General features: G+C 44.3%; 1 long non-coding RNA gene across 4 annotated transcripts in view; it reads left to right on the top strand.

The window, feature by feature from the left end:
- LOC135547655 (uncharacterized) overlaps positions 1-21222 on the top strand; it is a 106183-nt gene that overhangs the window by 69464 nt on the left and 15497 nt on the right. For 3 of the 4 annotated variants that reach the window (XR_010456731.1, XR_010456732.1, XR_010456730.1), the window contains exon 3: positions 302-548. This is a non-coding gene — a long non-coding RNA (uncharacterized LOC135547655). Of the gene's footprint in view, positions 1-301; positions 805-21222 lie in introns of all 4 variants that reach the window. The other variant, XR_010456733.1, reaches the window with a different exon arrangement.

Genomic DNA, 21222 nt, shown 5'->3' with positions numbered 1-21222 from the left:
CACATTCTTTGGCCCTGTCCGGGGGTATCGTTGGACAGGGCCACAGTGTCTCCCGACCACTCCTGTCTCAGCCTCCAATATTTATTCTGCAGTAGTTTATGTGTCGGGGGGCTAGGGCCAGTCTGTTATATCTGGAGAATTTCTCCTGTCTTATCCGGTGTCCTGTGTGAATTTAAGTATGCTCTCTCTAACTCTAACTCTCTTTCTTTCTTCTTTCTTTCTTTCTTTCTTTCTTTCTCTCTCTCTCTCTCTCTCTCTCTCTCTCTCTCTCTCTCTCTCTCTCTCTCTCTCTCTCTCTCAGAGGACCTGAGCCCTAGGACCATGCCTCAGGGCTATCTGGCCTGATGACTCCTTGCTGTCCCCAGTCCACCTGGCCGTGCTGCTGCTCCAGTTTCAACTGTTCTGCCTGCGGCTATGGAACCCTGACCTGTTCACCGGACGTGCTACCGGTCCCAGACCTGCTGTTTTCTACTCTCTAGAGACAGCAGGGGCGGTAGAGCTCCTCTTAATGATCTGCTATGAAAAGCCAACTGATATTTACTCCTGAGGTGATGACCTGTTGTTTCTGTACAGCATTTTGAGATATCAGCTGATGTAAAGAAGGGCTATATAAATACATTTGTTTTGATTTGACCTGAATTGCCCTAGAGGCACCAACTTCATCAACTTTAAGGACTTTTGGAGATCATTCGACATGAGGGGCGCAATTGTTTTTAAGCAGATTTATCTATTATTTATTTATGAAAGAATCTCCAGCCCCGAATCCTTGTCTGTTGACTTATACGTCTGAAGGTTAACAATAAGGTAAGAAATGGCGGAAGAGAGCATTATACAAAAAAGAGTGCAATCTACGAGACTTCAAGGAAAGGCCAGCCTACGTTCCTATTTTTAGAGTTAGTTTCGTAATTAACTTATCAACATGATTTTTGAAAGATAGCTTTTCGTCCATCCAGATACCCATCTACAGGGCATTTGGAAACTATTCAGACCCCTTGACCCTTTCCACATTTTGTTACATTACAGTCTTACTGTAAAATGGATTAAATACAAAACATCATCAACAATTTACTCACAATACCCCATAATGACAAAGGGAAAACAGGTTTTTGATTTTTTTTGCTAATTTGTTAAACATTAAAACATTAAAACCTTATTTACATAAGTATTCAGACCCTTTGCTATGAGACTTGAAATTGAGCTCAGGTGCATCCTGTTTCCTTTGATCATCCTTGAGATGTTTCTACAATGTGATTGGAGTCCACCTGTGGTAAATTCAATTGATTGGACATGATTTGGAAAGGCGCACACCTGTCTATATAAGGTCCTACAGTTGACAGTGCATGTCAGAGCAAAAACCAAGCCATGAGGTTGAAAGAATTGTCCGTAGAGCTCCGAGACAGGATTGTGTCGAGGTACAGATCTGGGGAAGGGTACCAAAAAAATTATGCAGCGTTGAAGGTCCCCAAGAACATTGTGTCCTCCATCACTCTTAAATGGAAGAAGTTTGGAACAACCAAGTCTGTTCCTAGAGCTGGCCACCCGACCAAATTGAGCAATCGGGGGAGAAGGGTCTTGGTCAAGGAGGTGATCAAGAACCCGATGGTCACTCTGACAGAGCTCCAGAGTTCCACTGTGGAGATGGGAGAACCTTCCAGAAGCACAAGCTTCTCTGCAGCACTCCACCAATCAGGCCTTTATGGTAAAGTGAAGGGACGGATGCCACTCCGCATGACAGCTTACTTTGAGTCTGGCAAGAGGTGTCAAAATGACTCTCAGACCATGAGAAACAAGAGTCTCTGGTCTGATGAAACCAAGATTGAACTCTTTGGCCTGAACGCCAAGCGTCACGTCTGGAGGAAAACTGGCACCATCCCTACGGTGAAGCATGGAAACCTGCTCCAGAGTGTTCAGGACCTCAGACTGGGGTAAAGGTTCACTTTCCAACAGAACAATGACCCTAAGCACACAGCCAAGACAACGCAGCAGTGGCTTCGGGACAAGTCTCTGAATGTCCTTGAGTGACCCAGCCAAAGCCTGGACTTGAACCTGATCAAACATCTCTGGGGAGACCTGAAAATAGCTGTGCAGCGATGCTCCCCATCCAACCTGACAGAGCTTGAGTGGATCTGCAAAGAAGAACGAGGGGGAAAAAACAAATACAGGTGTGCCAATCTTGTAGCATCATACCCAAGAAGACTTGAGGCTGTGATCGCTGCCAAAGGGGCTTTAACAAAGTACTGAGTAAAGGGTCTGAATACTTATGTAAATGTGATATTTCCAGTTTTTGTATATATATACATTTGCAAAAATGTATAAAAACCTGTTTTTGCTTTGCCATTATGGGGCCTTGTGTGTAATTGATAAAACAACTGAATCAATTTTAGAATAACGCTGTAGAGTAATACAATTTGGAAAATAACAAACATTATATATACAAAAGTATGTGGAAACCCTTAAAAATGAGTGGATTTGACCATTTCAGCCAAACCCGTTTCTGACAGGTGTATAAAATCGAGCACACAGCCATGCAATCTCCATAGCCAAGCATTGGCAGTGGAATGGCCTTACCGAAGAGCTCAGTAACTGTGTCACCGTCATAGGATGCCACCTTTCCAAGAAGTCAGGTCATCAAATTTCTGCCCTACTAGGGCTACCCCAGTCAACTATGAATGCTGTTACTGTGAAGTGAAAACATCTAGGAGTAACAACGACTCAGCCACAAAGTGGTAGGCCACACAAGCTCACAGAACGGGAACAAGTGCTGAAGCACATAGCGCTTAAAAAGCATCTGTCCTGGGTTGCAACACTCACTACCGAGTTCCAAATTGCCTCTGGAAGCAACGTCAGCACAATAACTGTTCGTTGGGAGCTTCATGAAATGGGTTTCCATGGCTGAACAGCCGCGCACAAGCCTAAGATCAACATGCGCAATGCCAAGCGTCGGCTGGAGTGGCGTAAAGCTCGCCACCATTGGACTCTGGAGCAGTGGAAACGCATTCTCTGGAGTGATGAATATAGACCTTCGCCATCTGGCAATCCGGCGGATTAATCTTGGCTTGGTGGATGCCAGGAAAACGCTACCTGCCCGAATGCATAGTGCAAACTGTAAAGTTGGTGGATGTTGAATAATGGTCTGGGGCTGTTCTTCATGTTTCAGGCTCCTTGGTTCCAGTGAAGAGAAATCTTAACGCTACAGCATATAACGCCATTCTAGACTATTCTGAGTTTCCAACTTTGTGGCAACAGTTTGGTGAAGGCCCTTCCCTGTTTCAGCATGACAATGCCCCCGTGCACAAAGTGAGGTCCATACAGAAATGGTTTGTCGAGATCGGTGTGGAAGAACTTGACTGGCCTGCACAGAGCCCTGACGTAAACCCCATCACACACATTTGGGATGAATTGAAACACCAACTGCGATCCAGGACTAATCGCCCAACTTCAGTGCCCGACCTCACTAATGCTCTTGTGGCTGAATGGAAGCAAGTCCCTGTAGCAATGTTCCAACATCTAGTGGAAAGCCTTCCCAGAAGAGTGGAGGCTGTTATAGCAGCAAAGGGGGGACCAACTCCATATTAATGTGCATGATTTTGGAATGAGATGTTCGATGAGCAGGTGTCCAGATACTTTTGGTCATGTAGTGTACTTGGTTTTTACCTGCATTAAGTACCAATTTCAGTTCAACAAAGGCTTTCTGCAGGGAAATAAAGGCAAATTGAAGCTCTGACAGAAATGTGTCAGCTGTGGAAGCAATAGCATACACCACAGTGTCGTCCGCATACAAGTTAAAGTTATAATTGTGTACAGATAAACTAATATTGTTAATGTAAATAGTGAAAAGAACCGGGCCATGAATAGATCCCAGTGATAAACCTTTTGTTATGTCCAGAAAACCAGATTTAACACCGTTAGTAAATGTTTATTTGAACTCATCCACAATTGATATAGACTATATTATATATATATATATTTTACTTACAGGCCTTTCTGTTGTCAGCTTCAGGTTTCCCCAAGAGATAACAGGTACAGGTAGACATATATAGACTGAGATACAAGTCAAATGACCGTAAACTCACTCCTTCCATCCCCAGAGGAGATGTACAACTGTACAATCAATGAGAGAGAGACCAAAACATCTGGTGCCTTCCTTGTGAAATTAGTTCAAATCTTCGCAGCCTCTTGATTATTTAAACATTATTTGAGCCAAATTACGGACCCTTATTCCACAGCGGAAAGAACACTGGAACGCCTCTGAAAAAAAAGACAGAAAGAAAAGAATAAAAGCTGTGCCTCGGGGGAAGAGTTTGTTTTTTCTTACGAATTCATCATCAGACGTCACGTTGTTCCAAGTGCTCTTCGACGGGGCCCTGACTTCTCGCTTTGATGTTGAAAGCCTGAAGGGATAATAAGTCAAACCTATGGGACTGGGTGGCGACTGTGTACACTGTCTCACACACTATTTTGCTATTGTTAATGTAATATACCCTTTTTTTAAACTTTGTGATCTGAAAGTTCACAAGCCTAATATCTAGATGATCTTCTGCTGCAACTGGGTGCTGGAAAGATCATTACAAATCAAATAACATGAAAGGAAATAGTTGTTGTTGTATTAAATTCAGATGAATAATTCTTTTTTTACAGTTATTACACAGAGACAAAGCAGGACATACGAGTTAAACACATAATATTACTTTACCATGTCACATATGGTCATGGTGAGGGATTGTTAAGGTTTCACCGAGCTGACTCTGCTATCTGAGCTAAGTCGTTTCAGAGTGTGAACAACCTAGCAGTCTGTTTGTGGTTGAGGCCACATATCACTTATATGCTGTCCTTTCGTTTGTATTGTTTACAAAACTGTTGGACTCACACGGAGCTGGCGTCTTTCTGCAGGGATTTCTTTCTAAATTGCCCTGTAGTGCTTGTAACGTGGGAAAGGTCTGTCCTCTCCCATCCTTGTTTTTTGATGTGTTCCAGCCTGATGTCAAGATGAGAGCCAGCGAGCGTGCAGCAATGGTACATTCGCTTGTGTACACATGTTTATTGCCTGTTCTCTGTGTAATTGTGTATTTACTACGGAAGAATGTGCATAGTATCTATGCCCTGACTGTGCAAAGTTTGGTTTGTGTGTGTATTTCTATTCTCCGATCACTGATCATCAGCACCCAGAGCTCGTCTGCCACTCTTCCTGCTCTCTGTTGGTTGACTGACATTTAGTTTCTGGACAGGAAGTGGACCTGCTGCCAAAGATGATTAGAAGCCAGGGAAAGCATAACATCTCCAACTCCTTAGCAGTATACTGTGGGAGCGTACAATGCCTACCCTGTGTCCAACACATGTGACAACCTGTATTATTTGATAGATTTGTTTCCCAATAAGAAAACAAACATTTATGCTCAAAATAAATAAGGAACTAGCAAATGAGCCACTGACAACCAAAATGAAACAGGTGGGGGGTTTAACATGGGTTCTGAAATGCAACCAAAGGGGCCCTACTGAGTGCTGTCCAAGCAACTCCAGTTGGATCCCCACTGGACCTGATATCAGACAAACTAAAATAAAGAAAATTGGAGTGGATGGAGCAAACCCAAACAGGACTTCCTTAAGAACAGGAGAAACACAAATATATAGGCTCTCTGTTCAACAACCTAAAGAACAGGAGAAACACAAATACACTGCTCAAGAAAATAAAGGGAACACTTAAACAACACAATGTAACTCCAAGTCAATCACACTTCTGTGAAATCAAACTGTCCACTTAGGAAGCACTGATTGACAATACATTTCACATGCTGTTGTGCAAATGGAATAGACAACAGGTTGAAATTATAGGCAATTAGCAAGACACCCACAATAAAGGAGTGGTTCTGCAGGTGGTGACCACAGACCACTTCTCAGTTCCTGTGCTTCCTGGCTGATGTTTTGGTCACTTTGAATGCTGGCGGTGCTTTCACTCTAGTGGTAGCATGAGACAGAGTCTACAACCCACACAAGTGGCTCAGGTAGTGCAGCTCATCTAGGATGGAACATCAATGCAAGTTATGGCAAGAAGGTTTGCTGTGTCTGTCAGCGTCGTGTCCAGAGCATGGAGGCACTACCAGGAGACATGCCAGTACATCAGGAGACGTGGAGGAGGCCATAGGAGGGCAACAACCCAGCAGTAGGACCGCTACCTCCGCCTTTGTGCAAGGAGGAGCAGGAGGAGCACTGCCAGGGCCCTGCAAAATGACCTCCAGCAAGCCACAAATGTGCATGTGTCTGCATAAATGTGCATGTCAGAAACAGACTCCTTGAGGGTGGTATGTTGTGCTTACAGCCCAACACCATGCAGGACGTTCGGCATTTGATTGTAAGGAATTTTAGGTCAGGAGAAAAAAAGGACTTGAGTTCCTGTATATTGTTGTGATTACACCATGAGTCGTTAATCATAAGGCATTGTTTGTTTCTGTCGGCGCGATGCGTGAAGTAACCGGGTGGCTGTACCGACTCTGACAACATATCCTGAGTGAGCCATGTTTCCGTGAAACAGAGAATGTTACAATCTCTGACGTCTCTCTGGAAGGCAACTCATGCTCTAATTTCGTCCACCTTGTTATCTAGAGATTGGACATTGGCGAGTAATATGCTCAGTAGCGGTAGATGGTGTGCTCACCTTCTGAGTCTGACCAGTAGGCCGCTCCGTCTGTCTCTCCTGCGGCGACCACATTGTTTTGGGTCAGCCTCTGGGATAAGATCTCATGTCCAGGGTGGAGTCCCGAACAAAGGATACGCTTCGGGAAAGACGTATTCCTGGTCGTAATGATGGTAAATTGACATCGCTTTTATATCCAATAGTTCTTCTCGGCTGTATGTAATAACACTTGAGATTTTCTGGTCTAATAATGTAAGAAATAATACATTAAAAAACAAATAACTGCATAGGACCTGAAGCGAGGCGACCATCTCTATCCGCGCCATTTTCCACCACTGCTACTCTCTGTTGTCACCTATGCATGGTCACTTTTAATAATAACTCGACCTACATGTACATACTACCTCAAATAACCGATGCCCCTGCACATTGACTCTGTATCGGTACCCACCTGTATATAGTCTCGGTATTGTTATTTCACTGCTGCTCTATTACTTGTTACTTTTACCTCTTGTTCTTATCTGTATTTTCTGAAACTGCATTGTTGGTTAGGGACTCGTAAGTAAGTATCTCACTGTAAGGTCTACACCTGTTGTATTTGGCAAATGTCTCTGAAAAAAATTGATTTGATTTTACTACCCCAGACTACCCCTGAGTACCCCAGAACACCCCAGACTACCATATACTACCCCAGACTATACTTGACTGCCCCAGACTACTCCAGAGTACCACAGAATACTCCAGACTACCCCAGACTACCCAAGACTACCCCAGATAACTCCAGACTACCACATACAACCCCAGAATACCCCAGACTACCCCAAAATAATCCAGACTACCACATACAACCCCAGAATACCCCAGACTACCATATACTACCCCAGACTATACTTGACTGCCCCAGACTACTCCAGAGTACCACAGAATACTCCAGACTACCCCAGACTACCCAAGACTACCCCAGACAACTCCAGACTACCACATACAACCCCAGAATACCCCAGACTACCCTAAACTACTCCAGAATATTCCAGACTAAGTCAAATCAAATTGTATGTGTCACGTGTGCCGAATACAACAGGTTTAGACCTTACAATTTACTTACAAGCCTTTAACCAACAATGCGGATGTGTTGTGATCTACCCTTACCACCTGGGGTCAGCCTGTCAGGTAGTCAAGGATCCAGTTGCTGAAGGTCTTTAGTCCCAGGGTCCTTAGCTTAGTGATGAGCTTTGAGGGCACTATGGTGTTGAACGCTGAGCTATAGTCAATGAATAGCATTTTTAAAACTGTAGGTGTTTATTTTGTCGAGGTGTGAAAGGAAAGTGTGGAGTGCGGTAGAGATTGCATCACCTGTGGATCTGTTGTTACAGTATTCAAATTGGACTGGGTCTAAGGTTTCTGCGATAATGGTGTTGATGTGAACCATGACCAGCCTTGCAAAGAATTTCATTGCTACAGACCTGAGTGCTATGGGTCAGTAGTCATTTAGGCAGGTTACCTTAGTGTTCTTGGGCACAGGGACTATGGTGGTCTGCTTGAAACATGTTGGTATTACAGATTCAGACAGGGAGAGGTTGAAAATGTCAGTGAAGACACTTGCCAGTTGGTCAGTGCATGCTCTGAGTACAGGTCCTGGTAATCCATCTGGCCCTGCGGCCTTATGAATGTTGACCTGTTTGAAGGTCTTTCCCAGGATAGATTTTGACTCTTCAAACATATCCAAGTCGCTATATGCGATCCCTGACTCTGCTTCTGGTACGCAAGCTGTTTTAATTAGTTCTCCGCATCCAGTGCAGGCGGGAGGGACTGATAATTGCGCTACCGAACTGCCCCTAATCAAAACAAAACAAAACAGCCTAAACCCAGCCGTCAGAAAACACAAAATGTAACTTTTTTCAATGTGTCAATCACTCTCGAGTCATCTGGGACCCACGAACTAAGCCCAAGGGACTACTAGGGGGGCACTTGAACATTCGTAGTGTCATTCCAAAAAGTGATCAAATTCGACATCTACTCACAGACTCCAACCTTGACTTCCTCTGCCTCTTAGAGACATGGCTCCATAAAAACTCTCCATGTGCTGCTTTGATTGTGCCTGGCTACAATGTCTTCAGGAGAGACCGGATTGAAGGAAGACGGGGGGGGTGTGATGATCTACATTAAAGAACATATCCGATGTAAACAAATTGAGTGGTCATGTGATAATGAACTAGACTGTATTGGCCTGAACCTTACACTGTCTCCCCAAATGTCTTTTACCCTTATTGGAATGTATAGGCCACCTTCCACCTAAAGTGTGTTGTTTGATCAGTTTAATAACATGCTTAGGGAATGTGACTTTTGGAAAGAGGTCATCTTAATGGGAGATTTTAACATTAATTATGAAGACAAGTTTTGTAGGAAAACCCTCAAACGGATCACTAATTCCTTTGACCTTACACAGCTATTTAAGGGCCAACCAGGGTGACTTGTTGTTCTAAAACACAGATTGATTTGGTGTTCAGTAATAAACCAGAAAGAGTGACTAAATCATTCAATATGGTTCCTGGGCTATCTGATCATAATCTGACACTTATAGCCAGAAATCTGTCTAAGAGAAGGTTTAACCTCTCTACTGTTAGAAAGTCGGATCAACTATGAATACCTAAGAGTGAATTAAGATATTTTGAAAACGCAATTAAGGGAATTAACTGGAATTAACTTTTGTCCTATACAGACGTGGAAGCTGATAGTCAGGTTTTTCTATCCACAATCCAGACTACAATAAATGGTTTCCTAAAGAAAATCAAATCCAAACCTGGCCAAGAGAGCCCTCTTCCTTGGCTAAATGGAGAAATCTGGAAATTCATGAAAGAACGAGATTATGCTCTAAAAAAAGCCCTAAGACTAGAAATCATGGTGAATAACAATCTAACACAGGATGTATTTGAAATAGCAATAGCCTTCAATTCCTACTTTATTGACTCTGTCAGGGTACTGACACAGACCCCCTCCACTGGATTCTTGGGCTCAGTGCTAGTAAATGATGCTCAACCTGTCTTCATCATAAGGGAGGTTTCTGAGTCAAAGGTGAACAAGGTGATTAGCTCACTAAAGAACTCTAGAGCCAAAGATGTGTTTGGGCTGAACTCTACCTTTCTTAAAAACTACAAAGAGTCACTCATTGGCCCCATTACTAAGGTCACCAACACATCTATTGGTCTCGGGGTGTTTCCAAGGGTATGGAAGTCGGCCATAATAAAGGCCATCTTTAAATCAGGCGACCCTGCTGACGTCAGTAACTACAGGCCCATTAGTATACTACCTGTGGTGTCAAAGGTTGTTGAAAAGTGTGTAGCAGAACAACTGATTGCCCACCTCAACAACAGCCCCTTCACATTACACTCCATGCAGTTTGGCTTCAGAGCGAAACACTCCACAGAAACGGCCAACTGCTTTCTTCTGGAAAATGTGAAGTTCAAAATGGACAAAGGGGGCGTTGTTGGGGCTGTGTTTCTGGACCTAAGGAAGGCTTTTGATATGATACTGTTAACCATGAGATTCTCATCACAAAATTGTCTAAGTTCCTTTTCCCCTGATGCCTTGAGATGGATGAAATCATACCTTGAAGGCAGAACTCAGTGTGTCAGAGTGAGCAATGAGCTGTCGCCCACTCTTAGCTATGATGTGGGCGTGCCCCAAGGGTCAATACTGGGGCCCTTCCTGTTCAGCCTGTACATTAATGATCTGCCTTCTGTCTGTACTGGGTCTGAAGTTCAAATGTATGCCGATGATACAGTGATATATGTGCACGCAAAGAGCAAACAACAAGCTGCACAAGAACTCACTACTGTAATGGTCCAGGTTACAAAGTGGCTCAGTGACTCGTGTTTGCATCTCAATGTGAAAAAAACTGTTTGCATGTTCTTCACAAAGAGGACAACTGATGCTACTGAGCAAGATTTTTGTTAAACAAAAAACCCAAACATTTGGCAGCAGATCCACAAGGTCTGCCATGAGAGGTGACTGTAAAGTTCCCTTAAGGAAAAGCACCTTTAGTAAATCTGTTTTCTCTGTGAGAGCTTCCCATGTCTGGAATACACTGCCATCAGACACACATAACTGCACCACATATCACACTTTCAAAAAATGCTTGAAGACATGGCTAAAGGTCAATGAGATTTGTGAACACGGTCCCTAGCTGTGTGTTGCCGCTTTCCATGTTGTCTGCAGCTTGTGAGGTGTGGAAACACTTTGTTGCTTTTATGAATTTTGTCTGGCTGCTTTTTGTTCTATGTTGCTATGGCTGTATGCTACGTCTTGCTTGTCCTATGTTGCTCTGTCTGTATGCTATGTCTTGCTTGTCCTATGTTGCTATTGTCTATATTGTAATTGTTTTTAATAACCTGCCCAGGGACTGCGGTTGAAAATTAGCTGGCAGGCTAAAACCGGCACTTTTACTAAAACGTTGATTAATGTGCACTGTCCCTGTAAAAAGTAAAATAATAATAATAATAAAAATAATAAAAAACATCAGCTGGGGAGAGCGTGATCACACAGTTGTCCGGAACACGAAGGTTAAATATTTCTAATAATTTATTTGGAATTTTGCACTCTGCAATTTCACAGGATGTTGTCAAAATGTTCCACTAGCGGAACCCCTAGCCGTGACAGGATCAATCGACTACAGCTCAGCGTTCAACACCATAGTGCCCACGGAGCTCATCACTAAGCTAAGGACTTTGGGACTAAAGGGCTGCCCCCAGGTGGTAAGATCCACCTGTTAAGGCTCAGGACAATACTGCCCCCTTTGGATGAATTGTGTGCCCAAAGTAAACAAAAAAAGAAAACTGTCAAAAATTGCTAATATATGCATATAAAAATTATTATTGAATAGAAAACACTCTAAAGCTTCTAAAACCGTTCGAATTATGTCTGTATGTAAAGCAGAACTCACAGGGCAGCCATTCTTCCAAACTCTCTCTCTCTCCTAAGAAAGTTGCTCCAACTTTGACGTCATCGCCCCCACCCTTCCCAACCAGCTACGGATCTGGGAACAGTTTCTATTTCTTCAGCGCGCTCTCCTCGTTCAATGAGACGTGGAACGGAGAAAATAGCACGAGCTTTGACTGCTTGGCTGGCAAAATACTGAGGTGTCACGAGTTTTCAGGTGCACGCTCTGTGAAAAGGGTCTTTTTTTTCCGGCTTGCATGAGGAGAGTTCGTTATGTTTGATTTAATCGCCAATTGTTTTGTACGTTAAAAACATCCTAAAGCTTGATTCTGCACTTAGTTTGACCAGTTTAGTCGACATATAATATGTAAATTTGAAGTTTTGATGCGCAATTTTCGTGATCAGAAGTCCTTTTTGGGGTAATTCACCTGAAGATGTTACCTTTGCTAATACAAAGACACACCAACAGCAACCAAACGTTATATTAGGTAAGTATAACTCCTTCCACGACATTCTTGTCGAAGACCATCAAAGGTAAGGGAATATTTATGTTATAAAATTGTATTTTTGTCAAATCCAACATTGTAGAGAAATAATGCTAATGCCTGAGCGCCGTCTCAGATTATTGAATAGTGAATTCTGTAACTTTAAAAATAAATGTAACACAGCGTTTGCATTAAGAAGAAGTGTATCTTTCTAAATATATGTAGAACATGTATATTTAGTCAAAGTTTATGATGTTTATTGCTGTTATCTGGCGTTAGCTGCCGGAGCTATTTATAATTTCTCCGGACATTTCTGCTGCATTTTTTGAACATGGCTCAATGTAAACGGAGATTTATGGATATAAATTGCATATTATTGAAAAAAACATAAATGTACTGTGTAACATGTGCTATTACTGTCATCTGATGAAGATTTTCAAAAGTTTAGTGAACTATTTTTCTTTTAATCCTGCGTTTGTGATTGTGCTATTGTGCTATCCAAGATAATTGTGCAGTTTAGAGTGTGTAGACTTAGAGTGATTATCTTAATTTACCGAGGTTAGCTAGCCAGCTATTTGTCGTCCTTAACGTAGGTAATGCTGCTAGCTAGCTAGCCAACAGCTAGCCAACCTCTACCGAATTGAACTCCAACTACCCGGTCAACATTCCGCGTCGTTCCACAGGTAGTATCACATTTTCATTTCACTTCATTACAGTACAACGGTTTGATTTGTTTGATCGTAGCTAGCCAGCTACATAGCCGTCTTTGTATCTAAGACAATTGTGTAGCCTAGAGCGATTTTCTAGGTTAGCTGGCCAGCTATTGTCGTTCTTCTAACGTAGCTAGCCAGCTAGCCCCCGAATAGCAGCACTGTAGTAACTATTACAGTACAACGGTTTGTTTTGTTTGATCGTAGCTAGCTAGCTACATAGCCGTCTTTGTATCTAAGACAATTGTGTAGCCTAGAGCGATTTTCTAGGTTAGCCAGCCAGCTATTGTCGTTCTTTTAAAGTAACGGAACGCAATCAACCTTGCCAGCTAGCCCCCGAATAGCAGCACTGTAGAAACTATTACACTCGACGGAACGACTTGATTAGTGTAGTGTCAACATCGCAGCCACTACCAGCTAGCCTACTCCAGCAGTACTGTTTCATTTCAATCATTTTAGTCAATAAGATTCTTGCTACGTAAGCTTAACTTTCTGAACATTCGAGACGTGTAGTCCACTTGTCATTCCAATCTCCTTTGCATTAGCGTAGCCTCTTCTGTACCCTGTTAACTATGTGTCTATCTATCCCTGTTCTCTCCTCTCTGCACAGACCATACAAACGCTCCACACGCGTGGCCGCGGCCACCCTAATCTGGTGGTCCCAGCGCGCACGACCCACGTGGAGTTCCTGGTCTCCGGTAGCCTCTGGAACTGCCGATCTGCGGCCAACAAGGCAGAGTTCATCTCAGCCTATGCCTCCCTCCAGTCCCTCGACTTCCTGGCACTGACGGAAACATGGATCACCACAGATAACACTGCTACTCCTACTGCTCTCTCTTCGTCCGCCCACGTGTTCTCGCACACCCCGAGAGCTTCTGGTCAGCGGGGTGGTGGCACCGGGATCCTCATCTCTCCCAAGTGGTCATTCTCTCTCTCTCCCCTTACCCATCTATCTATCGCCTCCTTTGAATTCCATGCTGTCACAGTTACCAGCCCTTTCAAGCTTAACATTCTTATCATTTATCGCCCTCCAGGTTCCCTCGGAGAGTTCATCAATGAGCTTGATGCCTTGATAAGCTCCTTTCCTGAGGACGGCTCACCTCTCACAGTCCTGGGCGACTTTAACCTCCCCACGTCTACCTTTGACTCATTCCTCTCTGCCTCCTTCTTTCCACTCCTCTCCTCTTTTGACCTCACCCTCTCACCTTCCCCCCTACTCACAAGGCAGGCAATACGCTCGACCTCATCTTTACTAGATGCTGTTCTTCCACTAACCTCACTGCAACTCCCCTCCAAGTCTCCGACCACTACCTTGTATCCTTTTCCCTCTCGCTCTCATCCAACACTTCCCACACTGCCCCTACTCGGATGGTATCGCGCCGTCCCAACCTTCGCTCTCTCTCCCCCGCTACTCTTTCCTCTTCCATCCTTTCATCTCTTCCCTCTGCTCATACCTTCTCCAACCTTTCTCCTGACTCTGCCTCCTCAACCCTCCTCTCTTCCCTTTCTGCATCCTTTGACTCTCTATGTCCCCTATCCTCCAGGCCGGCTCGGTCCTCCCCTCCCGCTCCGTGGCTCGATGACTCATTGCGAGCTCACAGAACAGAGCTCCGGGCAGCCGAGCGGAAATGGAGGAAAACTCGCCTCCCTGCGGACCTGGCATCCTTTCACTCCCTCCTCTCTACATTTTCCTCCTCTGTCTCTGCTGCTAAAGCCACTTTCTACCACTCTAAATTCCAAGCATCTGCCTCTAACCCTAGGAAGCTCTTTGCCACCTTCTCCTCCCTCCTGAATCCTCCCCCCCTCCCCCCCTCCTCCCTCTCTGCAGATGACTTCGTCAACCATTTTGAAAAGAAGGTCGACGACATCCGATCCTCGTTTGCTAAGCCAAACGACACCGCTGGTTCTGCTCACACTGCCCTACCCTGTGCTCTGACCTCTTTCTCCCCTCTCTCTCTCCAGATGAAATCTCGCTTCTTGTGACGGCCGGCCGCCCAACAACCTGCCCGCTCGACCCTATCCCCTCCTCTCTCCTCCAGACCATTTCCGGGGACCTTCTCCCTTACCTCACCTCGCTCATCAACTCATCCCTGACCGCTGGCTACGTCCCTTCCGTCTTCAAGAGAGCGAGAGTTGCACCCCTTCTGAAGAAACCTACACTCGATCCCTCCGATGTCAACAACTACAGACCAGTATCCCTTCTTTCTTTTCTCTCCAAAACTCTTGAACGTGCCGTCCTTGGCCAGCTCTCCCGCTATCTCTCTCAGAATGACCTTCTTGATCCAAATCAGTCAGGTTTCAAGACTAGTCATTCAACTGAGACTGCTCTTCTCTGCATCACGGAGGCGCTCCGCACTGCTAAAGCTAACTCTCTCTCCTCTGCTCTCATCCTTCTAGACCTATCGGCTGCCTTCGATACTGTGAACCATCAGATCCTCCTCTCCACCCTCTCCGAGTTGGGCATCTCCGGCGCGGCCCACGCTTGGATTGCGTCCTACCTGACAGGTCGCTCCTACCAGGTGGCGTGGCGAGAATCTGTCTCCTCGCCACGCGCTCTCACCACTGGTGTCCCCCAGGGCTCTGTTCTAGGCCCTCTCCTATTCTCGCTATACACCAAGTCACTTGGCTCTGTCATAACCTCACATGGTCTCTCCTATCATTGCTATGCAGACGACACACAATTAATCTTCTCCTTTCCCCCTTCTGATGACCAGGTGGCGAATCGCATCTCTGCATGTCTGGCAGACATATCAGTGTGGATGACGGATCACCACCTCAAGCTGAACCTCGGCAAGACGGAGCTGCTCTTCCTCCCGGGGAAGGACTGCCCGTTCCATGATCTCGCCATCACGGTTGACAACTCCATTGTGTCCTCCTCCCAGAGCGCTAAGAACCTTGGCGTGATCCTGGACAACACCCTGTCGTTCTCAACCAACATCATGGCGGTGGCCCGTTCCTGTAGGTTCATGCTCTACAACATCCGCAGAGTACGACCCTGCCTCACACAGGAAGCGGCGCAGGTCCTAATCCAGGCACTTGTCATCTCCCGTCTGGATTACTGCAACTCGCTGTTGGCTGGGCTCCCTGCCTGTGCCATTAAACCCCTACAACTCATCCAGAACGCCGCAGCCCGTCTGGTGTTCAACCTTCCCAAGTTCTCTCACGTCACCCCGCTCCTCCGCTCTCTCCACTGGCTTCCAGTTGAAGCTCGCATCCGCTACAAGACCATGGTGCTTGCCTACGGAGCTGTGAGGGGAACGGCACCGCAGTACCTCCAGGCTCTGATCAGGCCCTACACCCAAGCAAGGGCACTGCGTTCATCCACCTCTGGCCTGCTCGCCTCCCTACCATTGAGGAAGTACAGTTCCCGCTCAGCCCAGTCAAAACTGTTCGCTGCTCTGGCCCCCCAATGGTGGAACAAACTCCTCACGACGCCAGGACAGCGGAGTCAATCACCACCTTCCGGAGACACCTGAAACCCCACCTCTTCAAGGAATACCTAGGATAGGATAAGTAATCCTTCTCACCCCCCTTAATGATTTAGATGCACTATTGTAAAGTGGCTGTTCCACTGGATGTCAGAAGGTGAATTCACCAATTTGTAAGTCGCTCTGGATAAGAGCGTCTGCTAAATGACTTAAATGTAAATGTAATGCTATTTTGCATAGCAATGTGGCTACATATTCTATGCTTTCCTAGTGGTGGTTTAACATAAATATGTGCTATGTTTTCGCTGTAAAACATTTTAAAATTCTGACATGCTGGGTAGATGAACAAGATGTTTATCTTTCATTTAAGCTATTGGACTTGTTAATGTGTGGAGGTTAAATATTTTTAAGAATATTTTTGCTTTCCCTGTGCCACCGTTTGGGCTGAAGGGGGGGGGGTGTTCCCAGTTGGGAACCTGCAGCCCCTTCAGGTTAACACTGATCTTTAACACTGGGGCCCCTCAGGGGTGTGTACTTAGTCACCTCCTTTATTCCCTGATCACCCATGACTGTGTGGCCAAACATGACTCCAACACCATTAAGTTTGCTGACGACACAACAGTGGTTGGCCTGATCACCGACAACGATGAGGCGGCCTGCAGGGAGGAGGTCAGAGAACTGGCAGTGTGGTGCCAGGACAACAACCTCTCCCTCAGTGTGAGCAAGACAAAGGAGCTGATCGTGGACTACAGGAAAAGGTGGGCCAAACAGGCCCCCATTTACGTCGACTGGGCTGTATTGGAGTGGGTCAAGAGTTTCAAGTTCCTTGGTGTCCACATCACCAACAATCTATTATGGTTCAAACACACCAAGACAGTTGTGAAGAGGGCATGACAACACCTTTTCTCCCTCAGGATACTGAAAAGATTTGTCATGGGTCCCCAGATCCTCAAAAAGTTCTACAGCTGCACCTTCGAGTGCATCCTGACCGTTTGCATCACCGCCTGGTAAGGCAACTGCTCGGCATCTGACCATAAGGCGCTACAGAGGGTAGTGCGAACGGCTCAGTACACCAAGCTCCCCCCAACCCCCCTCTTGTGCACTGTTTCTACTCACTGTTTTAGTTTGTTACCTATACATAGTCACTTCGCCCCTACCTACATGTACAGATTACCTCGACTAGCCTGTACCCCCTCACACTGACTCGGTACCGGTGCCACCTGTATATAGCCTCTTTATTGTTATTCTTATTGTGTTACTTTTTATTATTACTTTTTATTTTAGCCTCCTTGGTAAATATTTTCTTCTTCTTGAACTGCACTGTTGGTTAAGGGCTTGTATGTAAGCATTTCACGGTAAAGTCTACACTTGCTGTATTCCCTCACATGTAGCAAATAAAGTATGATTTGATTTTAAATCCATCGACTAGGGCCTAAAAATGTATTTAAATTGACTGATTTCTTTATATGAATTTAACTCTGTAAAATCTTAAAAACTGTTGCATGTTGCCTTTATATTTTTGTTCAGGGTACAAAGAAGGATTAGCTTATTAGCACTGCCAGGCCACTAACACTGACAAAACTGTCATTTTCATTTTACAATGTGTGAGAAAATCTGTTCAGCGTGTCCTTACAGTGTCTACAGTCAGCTGTGCCCCACAATCTCATATTAGGATCCCAGCAAGACACATCCTGCCTCGCCAACCAGGCTTTCTTTCTTTCTACAGAATCCAGATTGTTTCAACCATTCATGTTGAAGAGGGGAAAAGAAAGGGGAAATGAAAAATAAAACATAAATTGAAATATAATGAATGGTTTGGGATTTTGGCCCTTATTGAAAGAGGTGATCAACAACAATGCATTACTGACAACTAGTTTGACTGCTGTGTCAACTTGAGATGCCATGGCAATATTCTTTGACAGTAAGTTTATTTTCTCAGGCCTAGTGGAATATTAATAACCAAGTTGTGAGTATTTCCAAGTTTCATTGAACTATGTTAAATTTTCAAACCCACGCTGCGAACCGGACACACGCTCGGGATATAATGTAAGCAATAGATAAATTGCTTACGTTATTTGTGCAGCGTATCATAAATAGCTGTCTTTTAAAACTCTTGATGTAAATTGCCATTGATGGGAGAGCAGATAATGCCAAGTATCTGCCATACTCTACAGAGGCTAACATAGGAAGATCTCTCACTGCCAACTGATGAATTCCACTACAGTGCTGTTTGTAATGAAAGTCTTCACTCAGTTGGACTGATGATTAAAATATTTTGTCATAGGCTTAACAACATTCCCACACAGGTGTTCCTTTTGTCCAGGTGAGAAAGGGCAGTGTGGAGTGCGATTGAGATTGCGTCATCTGTAGATCTGTTGGGGCGGTATGAGAATTGGAGTGGGTATAGGGTGTGCGGGAGGATGTGAGCCATGACCAGCGTTTCAAAGCACTTCATGGCTACCGATGTGAGAGCCACGAGGCGGTAATCATTTAGGCAGGCTACCTTCGCTTCCTTGGGCACAGGGGAAATGGTGGTCTGCTTGAAACATGTAGGTATTACAAACTCGGTCAGGGAGAGGTTGAAAATGTCAGTGAAGACACTTGACCGTTCGTCCTCGCATGCTTTGAGTACACGTCCTGGTAATCCGTCTGGCCCTGCGGTTTTGTGAATGTTGACCTGTTTAAAGGTTTTGTTCACATCGGCTACCGAGAGCGTGATCACACAGTCATCCTGAACAGCTGGTGTTCTCGTGCATGCTTCAGTGTTGCTTGCCTCGAAGCGAGCATAAAAGGCATTTAGTTTGTCTGGTAGGCTCGCATCACTGGCCAGCTCGCGTCTGCGTTTCCCTTTGTAGCCCATAATAGTTTTCTAGCCCTGCCACATCTGACGAGTAACAGAGCCGGTGTAATGGGATTCAATCTTAATCCTGTATTGACGATTTGCTTGTTTGATGGTTTGTCTGAGGGCATAGCGGGATTTCTGATAAGTGTCCGGCTTAGTCTCCCGCTCCATGGAAGCGGCAGCGCTAGCCTTTAGCTCGATGCAGATGTTGCTTGTAATCCATGACTTCTGGTTGGGATATGTATGTACAGTCACTGTGGGGACGACGTCATCGATGCACTTACTGATGAAACCGATGACTGAGGTTGTGTATTCCTCAACACCATTGGATGAATCCCGGAACATATTCTAGTCTGTGCTAGCAAAACAGTCCTGTAGTGTAGCATCCGGATATGCATATTCTTGGTTCCATTTGAAAGGAAACACTTTAAAGTTTGTGGAAATATGAAAGGAATGTAGAAGAATATAACACAATAGATATGGCGAAAATTAATAAAGAAAAGAACAACCATATTCTTTCACTGTAATAGCTACAGGTAATTGGACAGTGCAGTTAGATTAACAATAATTTAAGCTTTCTGCCAATATCAGATATGTCTATGTCCTGGGAAATGTTCTTGTTACTTACAACCTCATGCTAATTGCATTAGCCTACATTAACTCAACCGTCCTGTGGAAGGGACACCGATCATGTAGAAGTTAACACAATGTAATTATTGTAAGTTGTTTTGTTCACATCAAAGAAATGTAATCTACTGTTGATTACAAGCTAGACACATTTCCACAATATGTTAAAAACCTAATGTTTACTTCTGGATGGGTATATCATTAGGGTTATTGTAGGGCTGTAACACAGTAAACCACATCAAATACATTATCCATTGCTTAAAAAATATCCATCACTCATTTATCGTGTTTAACCATGTGTTGTTGATATAGTCACTTTTCTGTCTAAGGTGACAACAGGTATGACATTATTACCATCCTCCCAATTGATTGAGGATGATAAATGACAAACTCTACTGCCACACAGAGTATGGAAACAGAAAAGCATGATTTCCTGGCAGTTGGTGAGATGGTAGTCCATGAGGTCATATTAATGTTCTGTCTGTCCTTGAGGTAGTTTTATGAATTTAATTAAAAGGGGGATATTGGTCCCATGGGAGTCAGTGTATTCCCCTTACACAAAGACTGTCCGGGTGAGTTCGGAACCAAGGAATACAATTTATAGACACAAATAATGCTAAATTGAAAATGTTACCTTAAGGCAGAGGTACTTTATTATTGTTAATGGAGTTGTTGAGTGGGACTGAAGTTATATCCCCTCGGGAATCCAGTATTTCCCAAGTGCTGAACTCCGGCGTCTGTGTTGCACTGCATAGGGTGGGAGGGGAGGGAGCAGTGCCAAAAACATTTCCCTGTCTTCCCTTTGATTAATAACTGATGGTAAAAACATAGGCATAAATAACACAACAGTGGTTAATATCAATAAACAAGACAACACTGGTTTTATATCAATAAACAAGAACAACTAACTCTACTTCATTTAGATAATTACCAGAAATAAGAAGTATTTCAGATGTACTCTGCTCTCATATGTGTGTACATCAATGACTCCAGAACCATGACAGAGAGTTGCTGGTACTTTAAAATGTGTATGTCATATAAATTGACTCAAGCCCAATTATTCAACCTTTTAGCCAGTGGGTCGGGTAAGTAGCAGACAAAGACTCAAGTCGACTAATACAATGGCAACCAAGAAAGTCTAATGTAGCCCTATAGGAACTTAGTGAGTCAAGAAATGTTTTACAGTTGTCTTAGAGTCCAAATGTAGAGGGACCATTTCTATTGTCCATTACAAAATAAAGACGTGCTAACGTTTAATAAGACAGAGTCCAGAGTCCAGAGTCCAGATTGGAAAGTTCTGCTGTGTGATATATGAATGTGGAGCCAACTCTCTTAGCATTAAGTCATAAAAATGTTCTGTGTGAATACACTCCTTTGGAGTAAGGTAAACCACAAACAAGTTATGTCAACTCCACATAGGTTTGCTAAATGTCAGCCAAGCCGCAGGGCAATATTCAAACAGACCACAGTCCAAATTATATGTCAGATGAGAACCTTTCAAAACAAAAAACACGTTGGTAAAAAAAACTTCAGATTTGGTCGGTGCTGAAATTAACCTTTCTATCAA

The sequence above is a fragment of the Oncorhynchus masou genome, chromosome 10 (assembly GCF_036934945.1).
Source record: "Oncorhynchus masou masou isolate Uvic2021 chromosome 10, UVic_Omas_1.1, whole genome shotgun sequence".
NCBI classification, from domain to species: Eukaryota; Metazoa; Chordata; class Actinopteri; order Salmoniformes; family Salmonidae; genus Oncorhynchus; species Oncorhynchus masou.
This window is presented reverse-complemented; position numbering and strand designations above follow the sequence as displayed.